The following is an 8,553-nucleotide window of genomic DNA, read 5'->3' on the forward strand; positions in this document are numbered from 1 at the left end:
ATAGTATGCAAAATTATGGAGAAGATTATCAGGAGGAGAGTGGTGGAGCACCTGGAACGGAACAGGAGTATAAATGCCAACCAGCACGGATTCACGGAAGGCAAATCCTGTGTCACAAACCTTCTGGAGTTTTATGATAAAATAACAGAAGTAAGACAAGAGAGAGAGGGGTGGGTTGATTGCATCTTCTTGGACTGCAAGAAGGCCTTTGACACAGTTCCTCACAAGAGATTAGTGCAGAAGCTAGAGCATCAGGCGCATATAACAGGAAGGGCACTGCAATGGATCAGAGAATACCTGACAGGGAGGCAACAACGAGTCATGGTACGTAATGATGTATCACAGTGGGCACCTGTGACGAGCGGGGTCCCACAGGGGTCGGTCCTAGGACCAGTGCTATTTTTGGTATATGTGAACGACATGACGGAAGGGTTAGACTCAGAAGTGTCCCTGTTTGCAGATGATGTGAAGTTAATGAGGAGAATTAAATCTGATGAGGACCAGGCAGGACTTCAAAGAGACCTGGACAGACTGGACACCTGGTCCAGCAAATGGCTTCTCGAATTTAATCCTGCCAAATGCAAAGTCATGAAGATAGGGGAAGGGCACAGAAGACCACAGACAGAGTATAGGCTAGGTGGCCAAAGACTGCAAACCTCACTCAAGGAGAAAGATCTTGGGGTGAGTATAACACCGAGCATGTCTCCGGAAGCACACATCAATCAGATAACTGCTGCAGCATATGGGCGCCTGGCAAACCTGAGAACAGCATTCCGACACCTTAGTAAGGAATCATTCAAGACACTGTACACCGTGTATGTCAGGCCCATACTGGAGTATGCAGCACCTGTTTGGAACCCGCACTTGATAAAGCACGTCAAGAAACTAGAGAAAGTACAAAGGTTTGGAACAAGGTTAGTTCCAGAGCTAAGGGGAATGTCCTATGAAGAAAGATTAAGGGAAATCGGCCTGACGACACTGGAGGACAGGAGGGTCAGGGGAGACATGATAACGACATATAAAATACTGCGTGGAATAGACAAGGTGGACAAGGACAGGATGTTCCAGGGAGGGGACACAGAAACAAGAGGCCACAATTGGAAGTTGAAGACACAAATGAGTCAGAGAGATAGTAGGAAGTATTTCTTCAGTCATAGAGTTGTAAGGCAGTGGAATAGCCTAGAAAATGACGTAGTGGAGGCAGGAACCATACACAGTTTTAAGACGAGGTTTGATAAAGCTCATGGAGCGGGGAGAGATAGGGTCTAGTAGCAACCGGTGAAGAGGCGGGGCCAGGAGCTAGGACTCGACCCCTGCAACCACAAATAGGTGAGTACAAATAGGTGAGTACACACACACACACACACACACACACACACACACACACACACACACACACACACACATGGTAATGCATTATTTACAGCTAGCAAAGTCAGGGTATTTCTCCAGAATGGTCTGTAATATACCACTGTGGATAAAATACTTAGCCATTTCTTGAACATTTCTGAGTGAGTTGTTTCTAAATTCATTAATTTGATCACACTCCAGTACATAATGACGCAGGGTGTGACAATAGTCCATCTGGCAAAGTTTACATTTCGTTTGGTCTACATCTGGTGGCGGTGATTTAACCTGCCAAAGATACTTGTAACCCAGCCGGAGCCGGGCAGTAGTGACATCCAAGAGTCTGCTTATCTTGTTGGATGCACCATAGACATGTGGCTCCTCCTGCATGATGGAATGATGATAGATGGACTGACTTGTGTCAATCTCCCTAAGTCTTAAGTCAATAAAGTTCATTTGAAGCTCTTTTCGTATTATTGTTCTCAAACTGCTAACTGACAACCCAAGATTGTAATCTACCCCCTCTTTGAAAGCATACAGCTTAGCCAATTTATCAGTTCTATCATGCATCTGAAGACCAATGTGAGATGGAATCCACAGCATGTGCACTCTGACTCCACTGTCCACAATCTTACCATACCTATGTCTGGCTTCTGACGCAAGCATGCCACAATTTATACTTAATGAGTTGAGAGCATTTATGGATGACAGAATCAGTTATAATTAAAGTGTCAACCTTAGATACATGGACACATTTGAATGCAAGGAGTATGGCAAACAGTTCTGTTTGAAGGGTAGAGGCCCAGTTATTGATGCGTGCTCCAGTTTCTTTATGAGAGCCATCACTCTGTGTGACAACAGCAGCACTACCAACTGCACCAGTGGACTGGTGAACAGAACCATCGACGTAAATAATTTGTGAAAGATTGTTCTGTGTGACTAAGTTGTCAATACAGCTTAAGGCATCATGTCTGGCTTCAAGACGAAGCTTTGGTTGTGATTTAAGAAGAGTTTTGGGGGGAAATGGAGGAATGGTAGTTTGGAATGGGGTAATATCCCATGGAGCAGGGAAATGTCTCTGTTGTCCAACTTGACATAGATCATGTAGCTGGTTCATGCGGAGGTCGTTTCCAGTTTTTACGACAGTGTCCTCCATTGAAGACACCGCAAGACTCCAGGCGCACATCAATCAAATCTTCAAATGGGCCACAGACAACGATATGAAGTTCAATGATGAGAAATTTCATTTACTCCAATATGGAAAATGCGAGGAAATTAAAACTATATCGGATTATAAAACAAATTCCAACCACACAATAAACCGAAAAACTAATGTAAAAGACCTGGGAGTGATTATGTCAGAGGATCTCACTTTCAAAGACCATCACAGTGTATCAATCGCATCTGGTAAGAAAATGACAGGATGGATAACGAAAACCTTCAAAGCTAGGGATGCCAAGCCCATGATGATACTCTTCAGTCGCTTGTTCTATCTAGGCTGGGATATTGCTGTACACTAACAGCACCTTTCAGGGCAGGTGAGATTGCTGACCTGGAAAATCTACAGAGAACCTTCATGGGGTGCATAACTGTGATAAATCACCTAAATTACTGGGAACGCTCAAGTTCCTCAACCTGTGTTCCCTAGAACGCAGGCGGGAGAGATACATGATTATATACACTTGGAAAATCCTAGAGGGATTAGTTCCAAACTTGCACACGAAAATCACTCACAACGAAAGCAAAAGACTCGGCAGACGATGCAACATCCCGGCAATGAAAAGCAGGGGTGTCACTAGCACGTTAAGAGACAATACAATAAGTGTCAGGGGTCCAAGACTGATCAACTACCTTCCAGCATACATAAAGGGGATTACGAATAGACCCCTGGCTGTCTTCAAGAAGGCGCTGAACAGGCACCTAAAGTCAGTACCTGACCAGCCAGGCTGTGGTTCGTACATCGGGTTGTGTGCGGCCAACAGCAACAGCCTGGTTAATCAAGCCCTGATCCACCATGAGGCCTGGTCAAAGACCGGGCCGCGGGAGCGTTGACCCCCGAAGCCTCTCCAGTTATACTCCAGAGGTTTTGATAGGTATAATGTTCGTCAGGAAACAGGACAAGTGATTCCTGATGCGAATCTTAGTCATATGATACCTGGAGGGGGTTTCGGGGGTCAACGCCCTCGTGGCCCGGTCCTTGACCAGGCCTCGCAGTGGATCAAAGCCTAATCACCCAGGCTGTTGCTTCTGGCCATGCATAAACTGCATACGAGCCACAACCTGGCTGGTCAGGAACTGACTTTAGGTGCCTGTCCAGCATCTTCTTGACGACAGCCAGGATCTATTGGTACTTCCCCTTATGTATGCTGGAAGGCAATTGATCAGTCTTAGGTCCTTGGCACTTAATGTGTTGTCCTTTAGCGTACTTGTGGCACCCCTGCTTTCATTGGGGGATGTTGCATCTCCAGTCGTGTCTTTTGCTTTCATAGTGAGCGATTTTCGTGTGTAGATTTGGGACTAGTTCTGCTAGGATTTTCCAGATGTATATTATCATGAATCTTTCTCTCCTGCATTCCAGGGAATACAAATTAAGGGACTTCAATCGTTCCCAGAAATTTAGGTGCTTATCATAATTAAACGTGCCTTGCAAGTTCTGTGTGTGTTCTCCCTTTGACCTGTCTTGAAATGGGCCATTAGTGTACATTTGTATTCCAGCCTAGAGAGAATAAGTAATTTGAAGAGGTAGGTATAGGTAAGATGGGCTTGGCATCCCTAGTGTTGAAGGTTCTCATTATCCATCCTCTCAGATGCAGTAAATACATTATTGTGATCTTTGAAAGTGAGATCCTCTGACATTATCACTCCCAGAACACAGCTGGAGTTTCCGGTCATCTGACTGCTGGTTGACTGGTCCACCTCTTTAAAAATCATAGTTATGATTATAGGAAGAGGTCTTGCAAAGAATTCCTCTGACCACCACAGAGGAAACAGATCCTCATCCCAGCAATGAAGGAAGCCTTGGATCCGTTAATTCTCCTACACCTGACATCTCTGCTTCAGCACCTGCCGGTACACTAGACAGTGCACATACCATTTCTTATCCTACACCTGTCAGCACACCTGCCGATAATATTCCAACATCTGGCAGCAGTGCTTCATCGGCAAGCATTGAGTCAGGATTTTCTCCACCAGAGATTGCTGCAGTTAATAATCAGGGAACTATCACTGCACCTGAGCACCTACTGCACCAAAGTACTAACAGCAGGGACACATCTGTCAGAACTGCACAGAGGCGTGGTAGAGGACGTGGTAGAGGACGTGGAAGAAGACGTGGAGGAGGAAGACATATACAGCCGTCTCACCTTCCACCAACACAGTCTCAGCGGCAGAACCTCCGGACAAATCAGCACAACACAGGAGGTGCAACAAATAATAGTCCACCCTCCCAGGCACCTAGGCAGTGCTCTCGCTGCCACCAGTAGGGGCACACCACTAACAGCTGCCTGTGAGATACCAGGTGCAATTACTGCCACAAGAAAGGACATCAGGAGGACCAGTGTCGGAAGAAAAAGGAACTTGACAGACAGGACCACCTGATTAGAGACCTGTTCTCGGAACAAACCAGCGGGATCTCTGAATTGAACACACGCACACGTCACCCACTCAGCTACTCCTATCTCAGCTCAGCAGGTGGTATTGTGCCTTATACAAGACCACAGACCTACATCCCTGCAGCTGCCTCAGCGCCCTACCTCTCTCAAGGGCAGGCACCTTACATGCCTTACATACCCACCACCTCAAACTGACCACATCATGAAGAGCCAGTCTATTACCATCCTGTCGGCCAGCATTAGAGGTTTCATTACTAATGTTGGAGAGCTTACACACAATTTTGTGAACACTCGACGTCCCGACATGATAGCTGTTGTTGAAGCATTTTTGGACAACAGGACTCCAGAAAATTTTGCAAGAATTGCTGGCTACACCTCATGGATGAGAAGAGACAGGCAAGGGCAAGAAGATGGTGTTGCTGTGTGCTTCTGTAAAAGTGTTCGTGCCCAGCACATTGATGTTGCCACCCCTGCTCATCTTGAAATGATGTTCTTCAAGCTCTGCATAAACACTAGTACCTCTGTACTAGCATGTGCAATGTACAGACCTCAGTGGCAACATGCAGATCCCATCAATTTCCTAATGGAAAATATGGACTACCTTCTGCTACAGCACAACTGTCAACATGTCGTAATTGTTGGTGACCTCAACCAACATCTTATACAGAGGGCCTTTGATGACCTTCTTGCAGCAACTGACATGAGAAACTTTGTTGATTTCCCTACTCACATCTCTGGCTCCTCCCTTGACCCAGTAGTGAGTGATCTAGCAATGTTGGATCATCTGACCATGAGGCTGTTTTTACGACACTTAAAATCCCAACAGAACGAGGTCAGGAGTCCACACGCACAACCTGCCTATGGGAAAGAGGTAATTAGCCAGCCCTTTGCTCTGAGCTCGCCACCACCGACTGGAATGTTTTTCTCCAAGGGGATGTTGACAACCAAGTGAAAGCCTTCACTGGACATATACGTAATCTACAAGAAGAACACATTACTCACTGTCAGTATGTGACTTAGCCTACAGATCAGCCTTGGTTTGTCTTTCGTTGTAGAGAGGCTGCTCCTGCAAAGTACAAGGCATGGCGAAGGTATAAGAAACGTCCTACCATCTATAACAGGAACTTGCACAGGCAAGCCTGTAGGCATATGGGTGACGTTCAAAAGTGGGCCATAGCTAAATGGGAGGTGGACACAAAAAGAAAGCTAGCATCGGCTTCAAAACCTGGTGGTCCCTGGAGTTTACCTGGAGAGAGTTCCGGGGGTCAATGCTCCCGCGGCCCGGTCTGTGACCAGGCCTCATGGTGGATCAGGGCCTGATCAACCAGGCTGTTACTGCTGGCTGCATGCAATCCAACATATGAACCACAGCCCGGCTGGTCAGGTACCGACTTTAGGTGCTTGTCCAGTGCCAGCTTGAAGACAGCCAGGGGTCTATTGGTAATCCCCTTTATGTATGCTGTAGTCTCTTAACGGGCTAGTGACACCCCTGCTTTTCTTTGTGGGATGATGAATCGTCTGCCGAGTCTTTTGCTTTCGTAGGGGGTGATTTTCGTGTGCAAGTTTTATACTAGTCCCTCTAGGATTTTCCAGGTGTATATAATCATGTATCTCTCCCTCCTGCGTTCCAGGGAATACAGGTTCAGGAACTTCAAGCGCTCCCAGTAATTGAGGTGTTTTATCTCAGTTATGCGTGCCATGAAAGTTCTCTGTACATTTTCTAGGTCAGCAATTTCACCTGCCTTGAAAGGTGCTGTTAATGTGCAGCAATATTCCAGCCTAGATAGAACAGGCTACCTGAAGAGTGTCATCATCGGCTTGGCATCCCTAGTTTTGAAGGTTCTCATTGAGTGAGCTACTCAAGTCCCAATATGACTCAGTTTTTAGCAAGCCGCTAACCAGACTGAGAGTCGAAGATCAAAATGAATTTTTTATGAGAGATCCACAAAATTTGATTAACACAAGCCTATCCGATGTTATCCTGACGCCAAATGACTTCGAACAGGCGATAAATGACATGCCCATGCACTCTGCCCCAGGGCCAGACTCATGGAACTCTGTGTTCATCAAGAAATGCAAGAAGCCCCTATCACGAGCCTTTTCCATCCTATGGAGAGGGAGCATAGACACGGGGGTCGTCCCACAGTTACTAAAAACAACAGACATAGCCCCACTCCACAAAGGGGGCAGTAAAGCAACAGCAAAGAACTACAGACCAATATCACTAACATCCCATATCATAAAAATCTTTGAAAGGGTCCTAAGAAGCAAGATCACCACCCATCTAGAAACCCATCAGTTACACAACTCAGGGCAACATGGGTTTAGAACAGGTCGCTCCTGTCTGTCTCAACTATTGGATCACTACGACAAGGTCCTAAATGCACTAGAAGACAAAAAGAATGCAGATGTAATATATACAGACTTTTCAAAAGCCTTCGACAAGTGTTACCATGGCGTAATAGCGCACAAAATGCGTGCTAAAGGAATAACAGGAAAAGTCGGTCGATGGATCTATAATTTCCTCATTAACAGAACACAGAGAGTAGTCGTCAACAGAGTAAAGTCCGTGGCAGCTACGGTGAAAAGCTCTGTTCCACAAGGCACAGTACTCGCTCCCATCTTGTTCCTCATCCTCATATCCGACATAGACAAGGATGTCAGCCACAGCACCGTGTCTTCCTTTGCAGATGACACCCGAATCTGCATGACAGTGTCTTCCATTGCAGACACTGCAAGGCTCCAGGCGGACATCAACCAAATCTTTCAGTGGGCTGCAGAAAACAATATGAAGTTCAACGATGAGAAATTTCAATTACTCAGATATGGTAAATATGAGGAAATTAAATCTTCATCAGAGTACAAAACAAATTCTGGCCACAAAATAGAGCGAAACACCAACGTCAAAGACCTGGGAGTGATCATGTCGGAGGATCTCACCTTCAAGGACCATAACATTGTATCAATCGCATCTGCTAGAAAAATGACAGGATGGATAATGAGAACCTTCAAAACTAGGGAGGCCAAGCCCATGATGACACTCTTCAGGTCACTTGTTCTATCTAGGCTGGAATATTGCTGCACACTAACAGCACCTTTCAAGGCAGGTGAAATTGCCGACCTAGAAAATGTACAGAGAACTTTCACGGCGCGCATAACGGAGATAAAACACCTCAATTACTGGGAGAGCTTGAGGTTCCTAAACCTGTATTCCCTGGAACGCAGGCGGGAGAGATACATGATTATATACACCTGGAAAATGCTAGAGGGACTAGTACCGAACTTGCACACGAAAATCACTCACTACGAAAGCAAAAGACTTGGCAGACGATGCACCATCCCACCAATGAAAAGCAGGGGTGTCACTAGCACGTTAAGAGACCATACAATAAGTGTCAGGGGCCCGAGACTGTTCAACTGCCTCCCAGCACACATAAGGGGGATTACCAACAGACCCCTGGCAGTCTTCAAGCTGGCACTGGACAAGCACCTAAAGTCAGTTCCTGATCAGCCGGGCTGTGGCTCGTACGTTGGTTTGCGTGCAGCCAGCAGCAACAGCCTGGTTGATCAGGCTCTGATCCACCAGGAGGCCTGG

Source organism: Cherax quadricarinatus, chromosome 30 (genome assembly GCF_038502225.1).
Source record: "Cherax quadricarinatus isolate ZL_2023a chromosome 30, ASM3850222v1, whole genome shotgun sequence".
NCBI classification, from domain to species: domain Eukaryota; kingdom Metazoa; phylum Arthropoda; class Malacostraca; order Decapoda; family Parastacidae; genus Cherax; species Cherax quadricarinatus.